The sequence below is a fragment of the Engystomops pustulosus genome, chromosome 9, assembly GCF_040894005.1.
Source record: "Engystomops pustulosus chromosome 9, aEngPut4.maternal, whole genome shotgun sequence".
In the NCBI taxonomy this organism is placed as follows: Eukaryota; Metazoa; Chordata; class Amphibia; order Anura; family Leptodactylidae; genus Engystomops; species Engystomops pustulosus.
Window position 1 is genome coordinate 67,709,493 of NC_092419.1, and position 16,358 is coordinate 67,725,850.

Here is a 16,358-nt window from a genome sequence, read left to right on the forward strand (position 1 = left end):
TATCTCATAGAGAAACTAACACAATTTTCAGGTTCAAAAAGGTCAACAGGACTTGGGATTCCCAGCCAGTCTCCCATGCTGGTACTTGCCAAGCCTTAAGCTGCATTGCTGCTGCGATCTGACGAGAGCAGGCACATTCAGCTTAGAATGGCCGTTGACAGCAGCTGTTCAATTTGAACCTTCTTTTACTATCTCATAGAGAAACTAACACAATTTTCAGGTTCAAAAAGGTCAACGGAACTTGGGATTCCCAGCCAGTCTCCCATGCTGGTACTTGCCAAGCCTTAAGCTGCTGCGATCTGACGAGAGCAGGCACATTCAGCTTAGAATGGCTGTTGACAGCAGCTGTTCAATTTGAACCTTCTTTTACTATCTCATAGAGAAACTAACACAATTTTCAGGTTCAAAAAGGTCAACGGAACTTGGGATTCCCAGCCAGTCTCCCATGCTGGTACTTGCCAAGCCTTAAGCTGCATTGCTGCTGCGATCTGACGAGAGCAGGCACATTCAGCTTAGAATGGCCGTTGACAGCAGCTGTTCAGTTTGAACCTTCTTTTACTATCTCATAGAGAAACTAACACAATTTTCAGGTTCAAAAAGGTCAACGGAACTTGGGATTCCCAGCCAGTCTCCCATGCTGGTACTTGCCAAGCCTTAAGCTGCTGCGATCTGATGAGAGCAGGCACATTCAGCTTAGAATGGCCGTTGACAGCAGCTGTTCAATTTGAACCTTCTTTTACTATCTCATAGAGAAACTAACACAATTTTCAGGTTCAAAAAGGTCAACAGAACTTGGGATTCCCAGCCAGTCTCCCATGCTGGTACTTGCCAAGCCTTAAGCTGCATTGCTGCTGCGATCTGACGAGAGCAGGCACATTCAGCTTAGAATGGCCGTTGACAGCAGCTGCCTAATTTCTACTTTCTTTTACTATCTCATAGAGAAACTAACACAATTTTCAGGTTCAAAAAGGTCAACGGAACTTGGGATTCCCAGCCAGTCTCCCGTGCTCGTACTTGCCAAGCCTTAAGCTGCATTGCTGCTGCGATCTGACGAGAGCAGGCACATTCAGCTTAGAATGGCCGTTGACAGCAGCTGTTCAATTTGAACCTTCTTTTACTATCTCATAGAGAAACTAACACAATTTTCAGGTTCAAAAAGGTCAACGGAACTTGGGATTCCCAGCCAGTCTCCCATGCTGGTACTTGCCAAGCCTTAAGCTGCATTGATGCAGCGATCTGACGAGAGCAGGCACATTCAGCTTAGAATGGCCGTTGACAGCAGCTGTTCAGTTTGAACCTTCTTTTACTATCTCATAGAGAAACTAACACAATTTTCAGGTTCAAAAAGGTCAACGGAACTTGGGATTCGCAGCCAGTCTCCCATGCTGGTACTTGCCAAGCCTTAAGCTGCATCGCTGCTGTGATCCGACGAGAGCAGGCACATTCAGCTTAGAATGGCCGTTGACAGCAGCTGTTCAATTTGAACCTTCTTTTACTATCTCATAGAGAAACTAACACAATTTTCAGGTTCAAAAAGGTCAACAGAACTTGGGATTCCCAGCCAGTCTCCCATGCTGTTACTTGCCAAGCCTTAAGCTGCATTGCTGCTGCGATCTGACGAGAGCAGGCACATTCAGCTTAGAATGGCCGTTGACAGCAGCTGTTCAATTTGAACCTTCTTTTACTATCTCATAGAGAAACTAACACAATTTTCAGGTTCAAAAAGGTCAACGGAACTTGGGATTCCCAGCCAGTCTCCCATGCTGGTACTTGCCAAGCCTTAAGCTGCATTGCTGCTGCGATCTGACGAGAGCAGGCACATTCAGCTTAGAATGGCCGTTGACAGCAGCGTTTCAGTTTGAACCTTCTTTTACTATCTCATAGAGAAACTAACACAATTTTCAGGTTCAAAAAGGTCAACGGAACTTGGGATTCCCAGCCAGTCTCCCATGCTGGTACTTGCCAAGCCTTAAGCTACATTGCTGTTGCGATCTGACGAGAGCAGGCACATTCAGCTTAGAATGGCCGTTGACAGCAGCTGTTCAATTTGAACCTTCTTTTACTATCTCATAGAGAAACTAACACAATTTTCAGGTTCAAAAAGGTCAACGGAACTTGGGATTCCCAGCCAGTCTCCCATGCTGGTACTTGCCAAGCCTTAAGCTGCTGCGATCTGACGAGAGCAGGCACATTCAGCTTAGAATGGCTGTTGACAGCAGCTGTTCAATTTGAACCTTCTTTTACTATCTCATAGAGAAACTAACACAATTTTCAGGTTCAAAAAGGTCAACGGAACTTGGGATTCCCAGCCAGTCTCCCATGCTTGTACTTGCCAAGCCTTAAGCTGCTGCGATCTGACGAGAGCAGGCACATTCAGCTTAGAATGGCTGTTGACAGCAGCTGTTCAATTTGAACCTTCTTTTACTATCTCATAGAGAAACTAACACAATTTTCAGGTTCAAAAAGGTCAACGGAACTTGGGATTCCCAGCCAGTCTCCCATGCTGGTACTTGCCAAGCCTTAAGCTGCATTGCTGCTGCGATCTGACGAGAGCAGGCACATTCAGCTTAGAATGGCCGTTGACAGCAGCTGTTCAGTTTGAACCTTCTTTTACTATCTCATAGAGAAACTAACACAATTTTCAGGTTCAAAAAGGTCAACGGAACTTGGGATTCCCAGCCAGTCTCCCATGCTGGTACTTGCCAAGCCTTAAGCTGCTGCGATCTGATGAGAGCAGGCACATTCAGCTTAGAATGGCCGTTGACAGCAGCTGTTCAATTTGAACCTTCTTTTACTATCTCATAGAGAAACTAACACAATTTTCAGGTTCAAAAAGGTCAACGGAACTTGGGATTCCCAGCCAGTCTCCCATGCTGGTACTTGCCAAGCCTTAAGCTGCATTGCTGCTGCGATCTGACGAGAGCAGGCACATTCAGCTTAGAATGGCCGTTGACAGCAGCTGTTCAATTTGAACCTTCTTTTACTATCTCATAGAGAAACTAACACAATTTTCAGGTTCAAAAAGGTCAACGGAACTTGGGATTCCCAGCCAGTCTCCCATGCTGGTACTTGCCAAGCCTTAAGCTGCATCGCTGCTGTGATCCGACAAGAGCACGCGCATTCAGCTTAGAATGGCCGTTGACAGCAGCTGTTTAATTTGAACCTTCTTTTACTATCTCATAGAGAAACTAACACAATTTTCAGGTTCAAAAAGGTCAACGGAACTTGGGATTCCCAGCCAGTCTCCCATGCTGGTACTTGCCAAGCCTTAAGCTACATTGCTGTTGCGATCTGACGAGAGCAGGCACATTCAGCTTAGAATGGCCGTTGACAGCAGCTGTTCAATTTGAACCTTCTTTTACCATCTTTGACAGAGAAACTAACAATTTTCAGGTTCAAAAAGGTCAACGGAACTTGGGATTCCCAGCCAGTCTCCCATGCTGGTACTTGCCAAGCCTTAAGCTGCATTGCTGCTGCGATCTGACGAGAGCAGGCACATTCAGCTTAGAATGGCCGTTGACAGCAGCTGTTCAATTTGAACCTTCTTTTACTATCTCATAGAGAAACTAACACAATTTTCAGGTTCAAAAAGGTCAACGGAACTTGGGATTCCCAGCCAGTCTCCCATGCTGGTACTTGCCAAGCCTTAAGCTACATTGCTGCTGCGATCTGACGAGAGCAGGCACATTCAGCTTAGAATGGCCGTTGACAGCAGCTGTTCAATTTGAACCTTCTTTTACCATCTTTGACAGAGAAACTAACAATTTTCAGGTTCAAAAAGGTCAACGGAACTTGGGATTCCCAGCCAGTCTCCCATGCTGGTACTTGCCAAGCCTTAAGCTGCATTGCTGCTGCGATCTGACGAGAGCAGGCACATTCAGCTTAGAATGGCCGTTGACAGCAGCTGTTCAATTTGAACCTTCTTTTACTATCTCATAGAGAAACTAACACAATTTTCAGGTTCAAAAAGGTCAACGGAACTTGGGATTCCCAGCCAGTCTCCCATGCTGGTACTTGCCAAGCCTTAAGCTGCATTGCTGCTGCGATCTGACGAGAGCAGGCACATTCAGCTTAGAATGGCCGTTGACAGCAGCTGTTCAATTTGAACCTTCTTTTACCATCTTTGACAGAGAAACTAACAATTTTCAGGTTCAAAAAGGTCAACGGAACTTGGGATTCCCAGCCAGTCTCCCATGCTGGTACTTGCCAAGCCTTAAGCTGCATTGCTGCTGCGATCTGACGAGAGCAGGCACATTCAGCTTAGAATGGCCGTTGACAGCAGCTGTTCAATTTGAACCTTCTTTTACTATCTCATAGAGAAACTAACACAATTTTCAGGTTCAAAAAGGTCAACGGAACTTGGGATTCCCAGCCAGTCTCCCATGCTGGTACTTGCCAAGCCTTAAGCTGCATTGATGCTGCGATCTGACGAGAGCAGGCACATTCAGCTTAGAATGGCCGTTGACAGCAGCTGTTCAGTTTGAACCTTCTTTTACTATCTCATAGAGAAACTAACACAATTTTCAGGTTCAAAAAGGTCAACGGAACTTGGGATTCCCAGCCAGTCTCCCATGCTGGTACTTGCCAAGCCTTAAGCTACATTGCTGCTGCGATCTGATGAGAGCAGGCACATTCAGCTTAGAATGGCCGTTGACAGCAGCTGTTCAATTTGAACCTTCTTTTACTATCTCATAGAGAAACTAACACAATTTTCAGGTTCAAAAAGGTCAACGGAACTTGGGATTCCCAGCCAGTCTCCCATGCTGGTACTTGCCAAGCCTTAAGCTGCATTGCTGCTGCGATCTGACGAGAGCAGGCACATTCAGCTTCTTTTACCATCTTTGACAGAGAAACTAACAATTTTCAGGTTCAAAAAGGTCAACGGAACTTGGGATTCCCAGCCAGTCTCCCATGCTGGTACTTGCCAAGCCTTAAGCTGCATTGCTGCTGCGATCTGACGAGAGCAGGCACATTCAGCTTAGAATGGCCGTTGACAGCAGCTGTTCAATTTGAACCTTCTTTTACTATCCCATAGAGAAACTAACACAATTTTCAGGTTCAAAAAGGTTAACGGAACTTGGGATTCCCAGCCAGTCTCCCATGCTGGTACTTGCCAAGCCTTAAGCTGCATTGCTACTGCGATCTGACGAGAGCAGGCACATTCAGCTTAGAATGGCCGTTGACAGCAGCTGTTCAATTTGAACCTTCTTTTACTATCTCATAGAGAAACTAACACAATTTTCAGGTTCAAAAAGGTCAACGGAACTTGGGATTCCCAGCCAGTCTCCCATGCTGGTACTTGCCAAGCCTTAAGCTGCTGCGATCTGACGAGAGCAGGCACATTCAGCTTAGAATGGCTGTTGACAGCAGCTGTTCAATTTGAACCTTCTTTTACTATCTCATAGAGAAACTAACACAATTTTCAGGTTCAAAAAGGTCGACGGAACTTGGGATTCCCAGCCAGTCTCCCATGCTGGTACTTGCCAAGCCTTAAGCTGCATTGCTGCTGCGATCTGACGAGAGCAGGCACATTCAGCTTAGAATGGCCGTTGACAGCAGCTGTTCAGTTTGAACCTTCTTTTACTATCTCATAGAGAAACTAACACAATTTTCAGGTTCAAAAAGGTCAACGGAACTTGGGATTCCCAGCCAGTCTCCCATGCTGGTACTTGCCAAGCCTTAAGCTGCTGCGATCTGATGAGAGCAGGCACATTCAGCTTAGAATGGCCGTTGACAGCAGCTGTTCAATTTGAACCTTCTTTTACTATCTCATAGAGAAACTAACACAATTTTCAGGTTCAAAAAGGTCAACAGAACTTGGGATTCCCAGCCAGTCTCCCATGCTGGTACTTGCCAAGCCTTAAGCTGCATTGCTGCTGCGATCTGACGAGAGCAGGCACATTCAGCTTAGAATGGCCGTTGACAGCAGCTGTTCAGTTTGGACCTTCTTTTACTATCTCATAGAGAAACTAACACAATTTTCAGGTTCAAAAAGGTCAACGGAACTTGGGATTCGCAGCCAGTCTCCCATGCTGGTACTTGCCAAGCCTTAAGCTGCATCGCTGCTGTGATCCGACAAGAGCACGCGCATTCAGCTTAGAATGGCCGTTGACAGCAGCTGTTCAATTTGAACCTTCTTTTACTATCTCATAGAGAAACTAACACAATTTTCAGGTTCAAAAAGGTCAATAGAACTTGGGATTCCCAGCCAGTCTCCCATGCTGGTACTTGCCAAGCCTTAAGCTGCAATGCTGCTGCGATCTGACGAGAGCAGGCACATTCAGCTTAGAATGGCCGTTGACAGCAGCTGTTCAATTTGAACCTTCTTTTACTATCTCATAGAGAAACTAACACAATTTTCAGGTTCAAAAAGGTCAACAGAACTTGGGATTCCCAGCCAGTCTCCCATGCTGTTACTTGCCAAGCCTTAAGCTGCATTGCTGCTGCGATCTGACGAGAGCAGGCACATTCAGATTAGAATGGCCGTTGAAAGCAGCTGCTCAATTTGAACCTTCTTTTACTATCTCATAGAGAAACTAACACAATTTTCAGGTTCAAAAAGGTCAACGGAACTTGGGATTCCCAGCCAGTCTCCCATGCTGGTACTTGCCAAGCCTTAAGCTGCTGCGATCTGATGAGAGCAGGCACATTCAGCTTAGAATGGCCGTTGACAGCAGCTGTTCAATTTGAACCTTCTTTTACTATCTCATAGAGAAACTAACACAATTTTCAGGTTCAAAAAGGTCAACAGAACTTGGGATTCCCAGCCAGTCTCCCATGCTGGTACTTGCCAAGCCTTAAGCTGCATTGCTGCTGCGATCTGACGAGAGCAGGCACATTCAGCTTAGAATGGCCGTTGACAGCATCTGTTCAATTTGAACCTTCTTTTACTATCTCATAGAGAAACTAACACAATTTTCAGGTTCAAAAAGGTCAACGGAACTTGGGATTCCCAGCCAGTCTCCCATGCTGGTACTTGCCAAGCCTTAAGCTACACTGCTGCTGCGATCTGATGAGAGCAGGCACATTCAGCTTAGAATGGCCGTTGACAGCAGCTGTTCAATTTGAACCTTCTTTTACTATCTCATAGAGAAACTAACACAATTTTCAGGTTCAAAAAGGTCAACGGAACTTGGGATTCCCAGCCAGTCTCCCATGCTGGTACTTGCCAAGCCTTAAGCTGCATTGCTGCTGCGATCTGACGAGAGCAGGCACATTCAGCTTAGAATGGCCGTTGACAGCAGCTGTTCAATTTGAACCTTCTTTTACCATCTTTGACAGAGAAACTAACAATTTTCAGGTTCAAAAAGGTTAACGGAACTTGGGATTCCCAGCCAGTCTCCCATGCTGGTACTTGCCAAGCCTTAAGCTGCATTGCTGCTGCGATCTGACGAGAGCAGGCACATTCAGCTTAGAATGGCCGTTGACAGCAGCTGTTCAATTTGAACCTTCTTTTACTATCTCATAGAGAAACTAACACAATTTTCAGGTTCAAAAAGGTCAACGGAACTTGGGATTCCCAGCCAGTCTCCCATGCTGGTACTTGCCAAGCCTTAAGCTGCATTGATGCTGCGATCTGACGAGAGCAGGCACATTCAGCTTAGAATGGCCGTTGACAGCAGCTGTTCAGTTTGAACCTTCTTTTACTATCTCATAGAGAAACTAACACAATTTTCAGGTTCAAAAAGGTCAACGGAACTTGGGATTCACAGCCAGTCTCCCATGCTGGTACTTGCCAAGCCTTAAGCTGCATCGCTGCTGTGATCCGACAAGAGCACGCGCATTCAGCTTAGAATGGCCGTTGACAGCAGCTGTTCAATTTGAACCTTCTTTTACTATCTCATAGAGAAACTAACACAATTTTCAGGTTCAAAAAGGTCAATAGAACTTGGGATTCCCAGCCAGTCTCCCATGCTGGTACTTGCCAAGCCTTAAGCTGCAATGCTGTTGCGATCTGACGAGAGCAGGCACATTCAGCTTAGAATGGCCGTTGACAGCAGCTGTTCAATTTGAACCTTCTTTTACTATCTCATAGAGAAACTAACACAATTTTCAGGTTCAAAAAGGTCAACGGAACTTGGGATTCCCAGCCAGTCTCCCATGCTGGTACTTGCCAAGCCTTAAGCTGCATTGCTGCTGCGATCTGACGAGAGCAGGCACATTCAGCTTAGAATGGCCGTTGACAGCAGCTGTTCAGTTTGAACCTTCTTTTACTATCTCATAGAGAAACTAACACAATTTTCAGGTTCAAAAAGGTCAACGGAACTTGGGATTCCCAGCCAGTCTCCCATGCTGGTACTTGCCAAGCCTTAAGCTACATTGCTGTTGCGATCTGACGAGAGCAGGCACATTCAGCTTAGAATGGCCGTTGACAGCAGCTGTTCAATTTGAACCTTCTTTTACCATCTTTGACAGAGAAACTAACAATTTTCAGGTTCAAAAAGGTCAACGGAACTTGGGATTCCCAGCCAGTCTCCCATGCTGGTACTTGCCAAGCCTTAAGCTGCATTGCTGCTGCGATCTGACGAGAGCAGGCACATTCAGCTTAGAATGGCCGTTGACAGCAGCTGTTCAATTTGAACCTTCTTTTACTATCTCATAGAGAAACTAACACAATTTTCAGGTTCAAAAAGGTCAACGGAACTTGGGATTCCCAGCCAGTCTCCCATGCTGGTACTTGCCAAGCCTTAAGCTACATTGCTGCTGCGATCTGATGAGAGCAGGCACATTCAGCTTAGAATGGCCGTTGACAGCAGCTGTTCAATTTGAACCTTCTTTTACCATCTTTGACAGAGAAACTAACAATTTTCAGGTTCAAAAAGGTCAACGGAACTTGGGATTCCCAGCCAGTCTCCCATGCTGGTACTTGCCAAGCCTTAAGCTGCATTGCTGCTGCGATCTGACGAGAGCAGGCACATTCAGCTTAGAATGGCCGTTGACAGCAGCTGTTCAATTTGAACCTTCTTTTACTATCCCATAGAGAAACTAACACAATTTTCAGGTTCAAAAAGGTCAACGGAACTTGGGATTCCCAGCCAGTCTCCCATGCTGGTACTTGCCAAGCCTTAAGCTGCATTGCTACTGCGATCTGACGAGAGCAGGCACATTCAGCTTAGAATGGCCGTTGACAGCAGCTGTTCAATTTGAACCTTCTTTTACTATCTCATAGAGAAACTAACACAATTTTCAGGTTCAAAAAGGTCAACGGAACTTGGGATTCCCAGCCAGTCTCCCATGCTGGTACTTGCCAAGCCTTAAGCTGCTGCGATGTGACGAGAGCAGGCACATTCAGCTTAGAATGGCTGTTGACAGCAGCTGTTCAATTTGAACCTTCTTTTACTATCTCATAGAGAAACTAACACAATTTTCAGGTTCAGAAAGGTCAACGGAACTTGGGATTCCCAGCCAGTCTCCCATGCTGGTACTTGCCAAGCCTTAAGCTGCTGCGATCTGACGAGAGCAGGCACATTCAGCTTAGAATGGCTGTTGACAGCAGCTGTTCAATTTGAACCTTCTTTTACTATCTCATAGAGAAACTAACACAATTTTCAGGTTCAAAAAGGTCAACGGAACTTGGGATTCCCAGCCAGTCTCCCATGCTGGTACTTGCCAAGCCTTAAGCTGCATTGCTGCTGCGATCTGACGAGAGCAGGCACATTCAGCTTAGAATGGCCGTTGACAGCAGCTGTTCAGTTTGAACCTTCTTTTACTATCTCATAGAGAAACTAACACAATTTTCAGGTTCAAAAAGGTCAACGGAACTTGGGATTCCCAGCCAGTCTCCCATGCTGGTACTTGCCAAGCCTTAAGCTGCTGCGATCTGATGAGAGCAGGCACATTCAGCTTAGAATGGCCGTTGACAGCAGCTGTTCAATTTGAACCTTCTTTTACTATCTCATAGAGAAACTAACACAATTTTCAGGTTCAAAAAGGTCAACAGAACTTGGGATTCCCAGCCAGTCTCCCATGCTGGTACTTGCCAAGCCTTAAGCTGCATTGCTGCTGCGATCTGACGAGAGCAGGCACATTCAGCTTAGAATGGCCGTTGACAGCAGCTGCCTAATTTCTACTTTCTTTTACTATCTCATAGAGAAACTAACACAATTTTCAGGTTCAAAAAGGTCAACGGAACTTGGGATTCCCAGCCAGTCTCCCATGCTGGTACTTGCCAAGCCTTAAGCTGCTGCGATCTGATGAGAGCAGGCACATTCAGCTTAGAATGGCCGTTGACAGCAGCTGTTCAATTTGAACCTTCTTTTACTATCTCATAGAGAAACTAACACAATTTTCAGGTTCAAAAAGGTCAACGGAACTTGGGATTCCCAGCCAGTCTCCCATGCTGGTACTTGCCAAGCCTTAAGCTGCATTGCTGCTGCGATCTGACGAGAGCAGGCACATTCAGCTTAGAATGGCCGTTGACAGCAGCTGTTCAATTTGAACCTTCTTTTACTATCTCATAGAGAAACTAACACAATTTTCAGGTTCAAAAAGGTCAACGGAACTTGGGATTCCCAGCCAGTCTCCCATGCTGGTACTTGCCAAGCCTTAAGCTGCTGCGATCTGACGAGAGCAGGCACATTCAGCTTAGAATGGCTGTTGACAGCAGCTGTTCAATTTGAACCTTCTTTTACTATCTCATAGAGAAACTAACACAATTTTCAGGTTCAAAAAGGTCAACGGAACTTGGGATTCCCAGCCAGTCTCCCATGCTGGTACTTGCCAAGCCTTAAGCTGCATTGCTGCTGCGATCTGACGAGAGCAGGCACATTCAGCTTAGAATGGCCGTTGACAGCAGCTGTTCAGTTTGAACCTTCTTTTACTATCTCATAGAGAAACTAACACAATTTTCAGGTTCAAAAAGGTCAACGGAACTTGGGATTCCCAGCCAGTCTCCCATGCTGGTACTTGCCAAGCCTTAAGCTGCTGCGATCTGATGAGAGCAGGCACATTCAGCTTAGAATGGCCGTTGACAGCAGCTGTTCAATTTGAACCTTCTTTTACTATCTCATAGAGAAACTAACACAATTTTCAGGTTCAAAAAGGTCAACAGAACTTGGGATTCCCAGCCAGTCTCCCATGCTGGTACTTGCCAAGCCTTAAGCTGCATTGCTGCTGCGATCTGACGAGAGCAGGCACATTCAGCTTAGAATGGCCGTTGACAGCAGCTGCCTAATTTCTACTTTCTTTTACTATCTCATAGAGAAACTAACACAATTTTCAGGTTCAAAAAGGTCAACGGAACTTGGGATTCCCAGCCAGTCTCCCATGCTGGTACTTGCCAAGCCTTAAGCTGCATTGCTGCTGCGATCTGACGAGAGCAGGCACATTCAGCTTAGAATGGCCGTTGACAGCAGCTGTTCAATTTGAACCTTCTTTTACTATCTCATAGAGAAACTAACACAATTTTCAGGTTCAAAAAGGTCAACGGAACTTGGGATTCCCAGCCAGTCTCCCATGCTGGTACTTGCCAAGCCTTAAGCTGCATTGATGCGGCGATCTGACGAGAGCAGGCACATTCAGCTTAGAATGGCCGTTGACAGCAGCTGTTCAGTTTGAACCTTCTTTTACTATCTCATAGAGAAACTAACACAATTTTCAGGTTCAAAAAGGTCAACGGAACTTGGGATTCGCAGCCAGTCTCCCATGCTGGTACTTGCCAAGCCTTAAGCTGCATCGCTGCTGTGATCCGACAAGAGCACGCGCATTCAGCTTAGAATGGCCGTTGACAGCAGCTGTTCAATTTGAACCTTCTTTTACTATCTCATAGAGAAACTAACACAATTTTCAGGTTCAAAAAGGTCAATAGAACTTGGGATTCCCAGCCAGTCTCCCATGCTGGTACTTGCCAAGCCTTAAGCTGCAATGCTGCTGCGATCTGACGAGAGCAGGCACATTCAGCTTAGAATGGCCGTTGACAGTAGCTGTTCAATTTGAACCTTCTTTTACTATCTCATAGAGAAACTAACACAATTTTCAGGTTCAAAAAGGTCAACAGAACTTGGGATTCCCAGCCAGTCTCCCATGCTGTTACTTGCCAAGCCTTAAGCTGCATTGCTGCTGCGATCTGACGAGAGCAGGCACATTCAGCTTAGAATGGCCGTTGACAGCAGCTGTTCAATTTGAACCTTCTTTTACTATCTCATAGAGAAACTAACACAATTTTCAGGTTCAAAAAGGTCAACGGAACTTGGGATTCCCAGCCAGTCTCCCATGCTGGTACTTGCCAAGCCTTAAGCTGCATTGCTGCAATGATCTGACGAGAGCAGGCACATTCAGCTTAGAATGGCCGTTGACAGCAGCTGTTCAGTTTGAACCTTCTTTTACTATCTCATAGAGAAACTAACACAATTTTCAGGTTCAAAAAGGTCAACGGAACTTGGGATTCCCAGCCAGTCTCCCATGCTGGTACTTGCCAAGCCTTAAGCTACATTGCTGTTGCGATCTGACGAGAGCAGGCACATTCAGCTTAGAATGGCCGTTGACAGCAGCTGTTCAATTTGAACCTTCTTTTACCATCTTTGACAGAGAAACTAACAATTTTCAGGTTCAAAAAGGTCAACGGAACTTGGGATTCCCAGCCAGTCTCCCATGCTGGTACTTGCCAAGCCTTAAGCTGCATTGCTGCTGCGATCTGACGAGAGCAGGCACATTCAGCTTAGAATGGCCGTTGACAGCAGCTGTTCAATTTGAACCTTCTTTTACTATCTCATAGAGAAACTAACACAATTTTCAGGTTCAAAAAGGTCAACGGAACTTGGGATTCCCAGCCAGTCTCCCATGCTGGTACTTGCCAAGCCTTAAGCTACATTGCTGCTGCGATCTGATGAGAGCAGGCACATTCAGCTTAGAATGGCCGTTGACAGCAGCTGTTCAATTTGAACCTTCTTTTACTATCTCATAGAGAAACTAACACAATTTTCAGGTTCAAAAAGGTCAACGGAACTTGGGATTCCCAGCCAGTCTCCCATGCTGGTACTTGCCAAGCCTTAAGCTGCATTGCTGCTGCGATCTGACGAGAGCAGGCACATTCAGCTTAGAATGGCCGTTGACAGCAGCTGTTCAATTTGAACCTTCTTTTACTATCTCATAGAGAAACTAACACAATTTTCAGGTTCAAAAAGGTCAACGGAACTTGGGATTCCCAGCCAGTCTCCCATGCTGGTACTTGCCAAGCCTTAAGCTACATTGCTGCTGCGATCTGATGAGAGCAGGCACATTCAGCTTAGAATGGCCGTTGACAGCAGCTGTTCAATTTGAACCTTCTTTTACTATCTCATAGAGAAACTAACACAATTTTCAGGTTCAAAAAGGTCAACGGAACTTGGGATTCCCAGCCAGTCTCCCATGCTGGTACTTGCCAAGCCTTAAGCTGCATTGCTGCTGCGATCTGACGAGAGCAGGCACATTCAGCTTAGAATGGCCGTTGACAGCAGCTGTTCAATTTGAACCTTCTTTTACCATCTTTGACAGAGAAACTAACAATTTTCAGGTTCAAAAAGGTCAACGGAACTTGGGATTCCCAGCCAGTCTCCCATGCTGGTACTTGCCAAGCCTTAAGCTGCATTGCTGCTGCGATCTGACGAGAGCAGGCACATTCAGCTTAGAATGGCCGTTGACAGCAGCTGTTCAGTTTGAACCTTCTTTTACTATCTCATAGAGAAACTAACACAATTTTCAGGTTCAAAAAGGTCAACGGAACTTGGGATTCCCAGCCAGTCTCCCATGCTGGTACTTGCCAAGCCTTAAGCTACATTGCTGTTGCGATCTGACGAGAGCAGGCACATTCAGCTTAGAATGGCCGTTGACAGCAGCTGTTCAATTTGAACCTTCTTTTACCATCTTTGACAGAGAAACTAACAATTTTCAGGTTCAAAAAGGTCAACGGAACTTGGGATTCCCAGCCAGTCTCCCATGCTGGTACTTGCCAAGCCTTAAGCTGCATTGCTGCTGCGATCTGACGAGAGCAGGCACATTCAGCTTAGAATGGCCGTTGACAGCAGCTGTTCAATTTGAACCTTCTTTTACTATCTCATAGAGAAACTAACACAATTTTCAGGTTCAAAAAGGTCAACGGAACTTGGGATTCCCAGCCAGTCTCCCATGCTGGTACTTGCCAAGCCTTAAGCTACATTGCTGCTGCGATCTGATGAGAGCAGGCACATTCAGCTTAGAATGGCCGTTGACAGCAGCTGTTCAATTTGAACCTTCTTTTACTATCTCATAGAGAAACTAACACAATTTTCAGGTTCAAAAAGGTCAACGGAACTTGGGATTCCCAGCCAGTCTCCCATGCTGGTACTTGCCAAGCCTTAAGCTGCATTGCTGCTGCGATCTGACGAGAGCAGGCACATTCAGCTTAGAATGGCCGTTGACAGCAGCTGTTCAATTTGAACCTTCTTTTACCATCTTTGACAGAGAAACTAACAATTTTCAGGTTCAAAAAGGTCAACGGAACTTGGGATTCCCAGCCAGTCTCCCATGCTTGTACTTGCCAAGCCTTAAGCTGCATTGTTGCTGCGATCTGACGAGAGCAGGCACATTCAGCTTAGAATGGCCGTTGACAGCAGCTGTTCAATTTGAACCTTCTTTTACTATCTCATAGAGAAACTAACACAATTTTCAGGTTCAAAAAGGTCAACAGAACTTGGGATTCCCAGCCAGTCTCCCATGCTGGTACTTGCCAAGCCTTAAGCTGCATTGCTGCTGCGATCTGACGAGAGCAGGCACATTCAGCTTAGAATGGCCGTTGACAGCAGCTGTTCAATTTGAACTTTCTTTTACTATCTCATAGAAAAACTAACACAATTTTCAAATCCAAAAAGTCAACAGAACTTGGGATTTACAGCCAGTCTCCCATGCTGGTACTTGCCAAGCCTTAAGCTGCATTGCTGCTGCGATCTGACGAGAGCAGGCACATTCAGCTTAGAATGGCCGTTGACAGCAGCTGTTCAATTTGAACCTTCTTTTACTATCCCATAGAGAAACTAACACAATTTTCAGGTACAAAAAGGTCAACGGAACTTGGGATTCCCAGCCAGTCTCCCATGCTGGTACTTGCCAAGCCTTAAGCTGCATTGCTACTGCGATCTGACGAGAGCAGGCACATTCAGCTTAGAATGGCCGTTGACAGCAGCTGTTCAATTTGAACCTTCTTTTACTATCTCATAGAGAAACTAACACAATTTTCAGGTTCAAAAAGGTCAACGGAACTTGGGATTCCCAGCCAGTCTCCCATGCTGGTACTTGCCAAGCCTTAAGCTGCTGCGATCTGACGAGAGCAGGCACATTCAGCTTAGAATGGCTGTTGACAGCAGCTGTTCAATTTGAACCTTCTTTTACTATCTCATAGAGAAACTAACACAATTTTCAGGTTCAAAAAGGTCAACGGAACTTGGGATTCCCAGCCAGTCTCCCATGCTGGTACTTGCCAAGCCTTAAGCTGCTGCGATCTGACGAGAGCAGGCACATTCAGCTTAGAATGGCTGTTGACAGCAGCTGTTCAATTTGAACCTTCTTTTACTATCTCATAGAGAAACTAACACAATTTTCAGGTTCAAAAAGGTCAACGGAACTTGGGATTCCAAGCCAGTCTCCCATGCTGGTACTTGCCAAGCCTTAAGCTGCATTGCTGCTGCGATCTGACGAGAGCAGGCACATTCAGCTTAGAATGGCCGTTGACAGCAGCTGTTCAGTTTGAACCTTCTTTTACTATCTCATAGAGAAACTAACACAATTTTCAGGTTCAAAAAGGTCAACGGAACTTGGGATTCCCAGCCAGTCTCCCATGCTGGTACTTGCCAAGCCTTAAGCTGCTGCGATCTGATGAGAGCAGGCACATTCAGCTTAGAATGGCCGTTGACAGCAGCTGTTCAATTTGAACCTTCTTTTACTATCTCATAGAGAAACTAACACAATTTTCAGGTTCAAAAAGGTCAACAGAACTTGGGATTCCCAGCCAGTCTCCCATGCTGGTACTTGCCAAGCCTTAAGCTGCATTGCTGCTGCGATCTGACGAGAGCAGGCACATTCAGCTTAGAATGGCCGTTGACAGCAGCTGCCTAATTTCTACTTTCTTTTACTATCTCATAGAGAAACTAACACAATTTTCAGGTTCAAAAAGGTCAACGGAACTTGGGATTCCCAGCCAGTCTCCCATGCTGGTACTTGCCAAGCCTTAAGCTGCATTGATGCTGCGATCTGACGAGAGCAGGCACATTCAGCTTAGAATGGCCGTTGACAGCAGCTGTTCAGTTTGAACCTTCTTTTACTATCTCATAGAGAAACTAACACAATTTTCAGGTTCAAAAAGGTCAACGGAACTTGGGATTCGAAGCCAGTCTCCCATGCTGGTACTTGCC

The 16,358-nt window shown here is 45.7% G+C and overlaps 59 pseudogenes; all 59 read right to left on the reverse strand.

Annotated features, from left to right (window-relative positions):
* Positions 1-40: 40 nt before the first annotated feature.
* On the reverse strand, positions 41-159 carry LOC140082022 (5S ribosomal RNA; annotated as a pseudogene).
* A 251-nt stretch (positions 160-410) lies between these two features.
* On the reverse strand, positions 411-529 carry LOC140100249 (5S ribosomal RNA; annotated as a pseudogene).
* A 251-nt stretch (positions 530-780) lies between these two features.
* On the reverse strand, positions 781-899 carry LOC140080648 (5S ribosomal RNA; annotated as a pseudogene).
* A 70-nt stretch (positions 900-969) lies between these two features.
* On the reverse strand, positions 970-1,088 carry LOC140094469 (5S ribosomal RNA; annotated as a pseudogene).
* Positions 1,089-1,158: 70 nt separating this feature from the next.
* LOC140092546 (5S ribosomal RNA) lies at positions 1,159-1,277 on the reverse strand (annotated as a pseudogene).
* A 70-nt stretch (positions 1,278-1,347) lies between these two features.
* Positions 1,348-1,466, reverse strand: LOC140098722 (5S ribosomal RNA; annotated as a pseudogene).
* A 70-nt stretch (positions 1,467-1,536) lies between these two features.
* LOC140092948 (5S ribosomal RNA) lies at positions 1,537-1,655 on the reverse strand (annotated as a pseudogene).
* Positions 1,656-1,725: 70 nt separating this feature from the next.
* Positions 1,726-1,844, reverse strand: LOC140100250 (5S ribosomal RNA; annotated as a pseudogene).
* Positions 1,845-1,914: 70 nt separating this feature from the next.
* On the reverse strand, positions 1,915-2,033 carry LOC140093331 (5S ribosomal RNA; annotated as a pseudogene).
* A 432-nt stretch (positions 2,034-2,465) lies between these two features.
* LOC140100251 (5S ribosomal RNA) lies at positions 2,466-2,584 on the reverse strand (annotated as a pseudogene).
* A 251-nt stretch (positions 2,585-2,835) lies between these two features.
* LOC140100252 (5S ribosomal RNA) lies at positions 2,836-2,954 on the reverse strand (annotated as a pseudogene).
* Positions 2,955-3,213: 259 nt separating this feature from the next.
* Positions 3,214-3,332, reverse strand: LOC140093332 (5S ribosomal RNA; annotated as a pseudogene).
* A 70-nt stretch (positions 3,333-3,402) lies between these two features.
* LOC140100254 (5S ribosomal RNA) lies at positions 3,403-3,521 on the reverse strand (annotated as a pseudogene).
* Positions 3,522-3,591: 70 nt separating this feature from the next.
* On the reverse strand, positions 3,592-3,710 carry LOC140084979 (5S ribosomal RNA; annotated as a pseudogene).
* Positions 3,711-3,780: 70 nt separating this feature from the next.
* LOC140100256 (5S ribosomal RNA) lies at positions 3,781-3,899 on the reverse strand (annotated as a pseudogene).
* A 70-nt stretch (positions 3,900-3,969) lies between these two features.
* On the reverse strand, positions 3,970-4,088 carry LOC140100257 (5S ribosomal RNA; annotated as a pseudogene).
* Positions 4,089-4,158: 70 nt separating this feature from the next.
* On the reverse strand, positions 4,159-4,277 carry LOC140100258 (5S ribosomal RNA; annotated as a pseudogene).
* Positions 4,278-4,347: 70 nt separating this feature from the next.
* Positions 4,348-4,466, reverse strand: LOC140084314 (5S ribosomal RNA; annotated as a pseudogene).
* Positions 4,467-4,536: 70 nt separating this feature from the next.
* Positions 4,537-4,655, reverse strand: LOC140082359 (5S ribosomal RNA; annotated as a pseudogene).
* Positions 4,656-4,876: 221 nt separating this feature from the next.
* LOC140100259 (5S ribosomal RNA) lies at positions 4,877-4,995 on the reverse strand (annotated as a pseudogene).
* Positions 4,996-5,065: 70 nt separating this feature from the next.
* Positions 5,066-5,184, reverse strand: LOC140087487 (5S ribosomal RNA; annotated as a pseudogene).
* Positions 5,185-5,435: 251 nt separating this feature from the next.
* On the reverse strand, positions 5,436-5,554 carry LOC140085219 (5S ribosomal RNA; annotated as a pseudogene).
* A 251-nt stretch (positions 5,555-5,805) lies between these two features.
* On the reverse strand, positions 5,806-5,924 carry LOC140080649 (5S ribosomal RNA; annotated as a pseudogene).
* An 818-nt stretch (positions 5,925-6,742) lies between these two features.
* On the reverse strand, positions 6,743-6,861 carry LOC140080650 (5S ribosomal RNA; annotated as a pseudogene).
* Positions 6,862-6,931: 70 nt separating this feature from the next.
* On the reverse strand, positions 6,932-7,050 carry LOC140094625 (5S ribosomal RNA; annotated as a pseudogene).
* Positions 7,051-7,120: 70 nt separating this feature from the next.
* Positions 7,121-7,239, reverse strand: LOC140100260 (5S ribosomal RNA; annotated as a pseudogene).
* Positions 7,240-7,309: 70 nt separating this feature from the next.
* On the reverse strand, positions 7,310-7,428 carry LOC140086659 (5S ribosomal RNA; annotated as a pseudogene).
* A 70-nt stretch (positions 7,429-7,498) lies between these two features.
* Positions 7,499-7,617, reverse strand: LOC140084315 (5S ribosomal RNA; annotated as a pseudogene).
* A 448-nt stretch (positions 7,618-8,065) lies between these two features.
* Positions 8,066-8,184, reverse strand: LOC140100261 (5S ribosomal RNA; annotated as a pseudogene).
* Positions 8,185-8,254: 70 nt separating this feature from the next.
* LOC140093333 (5S ribosomal RNA) lies at positions 8,255-8,373 on the reverse strand (annotated as a pseudogene).
* Positions 8,374-8,443: 70 nt separating this feature from the next.
* LOC140100262 (5S ribosomal RNA) lies at positions 8,444-8,562 on the reverse strand (annotated as a pseudogene).
* Positions 8,563-8,632: 70 nt separating this feature from the next.
* On the reverse strand, positions 8,633-8,751 carry LOC140082360 (5S ribosomal RNA; annotated as a pseudogene).
* Positions 8,752-8,821: 70 nt separating this feature from the next.
* Positions 8,822-8,940, reverse strand: LOC140100263 (5S ribosomal RNA; annotated as a pseudogene).
* Positions 8,941-9,010: 70 nt separating this feature from the next.
* Positions 9,011-9,129, reverse strand: LOC140078429 (5S ribosomal RNA; annotated as a pseudogene).
* Positions 9,130-9,561: 432 nt separating this feature from the next.
* LOC140100265 (5S ribosomal RNA) lies at positions 9,562-9,680 on the reverse strand (annotated as a pseudogene).
* Positions 9,681-9,931: 251 nt separating this feature from the next.
* LOC140080651 (5S ribosomal RNA) lies at positions 9,932-10,050 on the reverse strand (annotated as a pseudogene).
* Positions 10,051-10,301: 251 nt separating this feature from the next.
* On the reverse strand, positions 10,302-10,420 carry LOC140100266 (5S ribosomal RNA; annotated as a pseudogene).
* A 251-nt stretch (positions 10,421-10,671) lies between these two features.
* On the reverse strand, positions 10,672-10,790 carry LOC140100268 (5S ribosomal RNA; annotated as a pseudogene).
* A 251-nt stretch (positions 10,791-11,041) lies between these two features.
* On the reverse strand, positions 11,042-11,160 carry LOC140080652 (5S ribosomal RNA; annotated as a pseudogene).
* A 70-nt stretch (positions 11,161-11,230) lies between these two features.
* Positions 11,231-11,349, reverse strand: LOC140100269 (5S ribosomal RNA; annotated as a pseudogene).
* Positions 11,350-11,419: 70 nt separating this feature from the next.
* LOC140094522 (5S ribosomal RNA) lies at positions 11,420-11,538 on the reverse strand (annotated as a pseudogene).
* A 448-nt stretch (positions 11,539-11,986) lies between these two features.
* Positions 11,987-12,105, reverse strand: LOC140092950 (5S ribosomal RNA; annotated as a pseudogene).
* Positions 12,106-12,364: 259 nt separating this feature from the next.
* LOC140093334 (5S ribosomal RNA) lies at positions 12,365-12,483 on the reverse strand (annotated as a pseudogene).
* Positions 12,484-12,553: 70 nt separating this feature from the next.
* LOC140100270 (5S ribosomal RNA) lies at positions 12,554-12,672 on the reverse strand (annotated as a pseudogene).
* A 70-nt stretch (positions 12,673-12,742) lies between these two features.
* LOC140082361 (5S ribosomal RNA) lies at positions 12,743-12,861 on the reverse strand (annotated as a pseudogene).
* A 70-nt stretch (positions 12,862-12,931) lies between these two features.
* LOC140100271 (5S ribosomal RNA) lies at positions 12,932-13,050 on the reverse strand (annotated as a pseudogene).
* Positions 13,051-13,120: 70 nt separating this feature from the next.
* LOC140082362 (5S ribosomal RNA) lies at positions 13,121-13,239 on the reverse strand (annotated as a pseudogene).
* Positions 13,240-13,309: 70 nt separating this feature from the next.
* LOC140100272 (5S ribosomal RNA) lies at positions 13,310-13,428 on the reverse strand (annotated as a pseudogene).
* A 70-nt stretch (positions 13,429-13,498) lies between these two features.
* On the reverse strand, positions 13,499-13,617 carry LOC140100273 (5S ribosomal RNA; annotated as a pseudogene).
* Positions 13,618-13,687: 70 nt separating this feature from the next.
* On the reverse strand, positions 13,688-13,806 carry LOC140093335 (5S ribosomal RNA; annotated as a pseudogene).
* A 70-nt stretch (positions 13,807-13,876) lies between these two features.
* LOC140100274 (5S ribosomal RNA) lies at positions 13,877-13,995 on the reverse strand (annotated as a pseudogene).
* A 70-nt stretch (positions 13,996-14,065) lies between these two features.
* Positions 14,066-14,184, reverse strand: LOC140082363 (5S ribosomal RNA; annotated as a pseudogene).
* Positions 14,185-14,254: 70 nt separating this feature from the next.
* On the reverse strand, positions 14,255-14,373 carry LOC140100276 (5S ribosomal RNA; annotated as a pseudogene).
* Positions 14,374-14,443: 70 nt separating this feature from the next.
* Positions 14,444-14,562, reverse strand: LOC140085268 (5S ribosomal RNA; annotated as a pseudogene).
* Positions 14,563-14,632: 70 nt separating this feature from the next.
* Positions 14,633-14,751, reverse strand: LOC140080653 (5S ribosomal RNA; annotated as a pseudogene).
* Positions 14,752-15,009: 258 nt separating this feature from the next.
* On the reverse strand, positions 15,010-15,128 carry LOC140078430 (5S ribosomal RNA; annotated as a pseudogene).
* A 432-nt stretch (positions 15,129-15,560) lies between these two features.
* On the reverse strand, positions 15,561-15,679 carry LOC140085394 (5S ribosomal RNA; annotated as a pseudogene).
* Positions 15,680-15,930: 251 nt separating this feature from the next.
* On the reverse strand, positions 15,931-16,049 carry LOC140080655 (5S ribosomal RNA; annotated as a pseudogene).
* Positions 16,050-16,119: 70 nt separating this feature from the next.
* LOC140084316 (5S ribosomal RNA) lies at positions 16,120-16,238 on the reverse strand (annotated as a pseudogene).
* Positions 16,239-16,358: the final 120 nt, after the last annotated feature.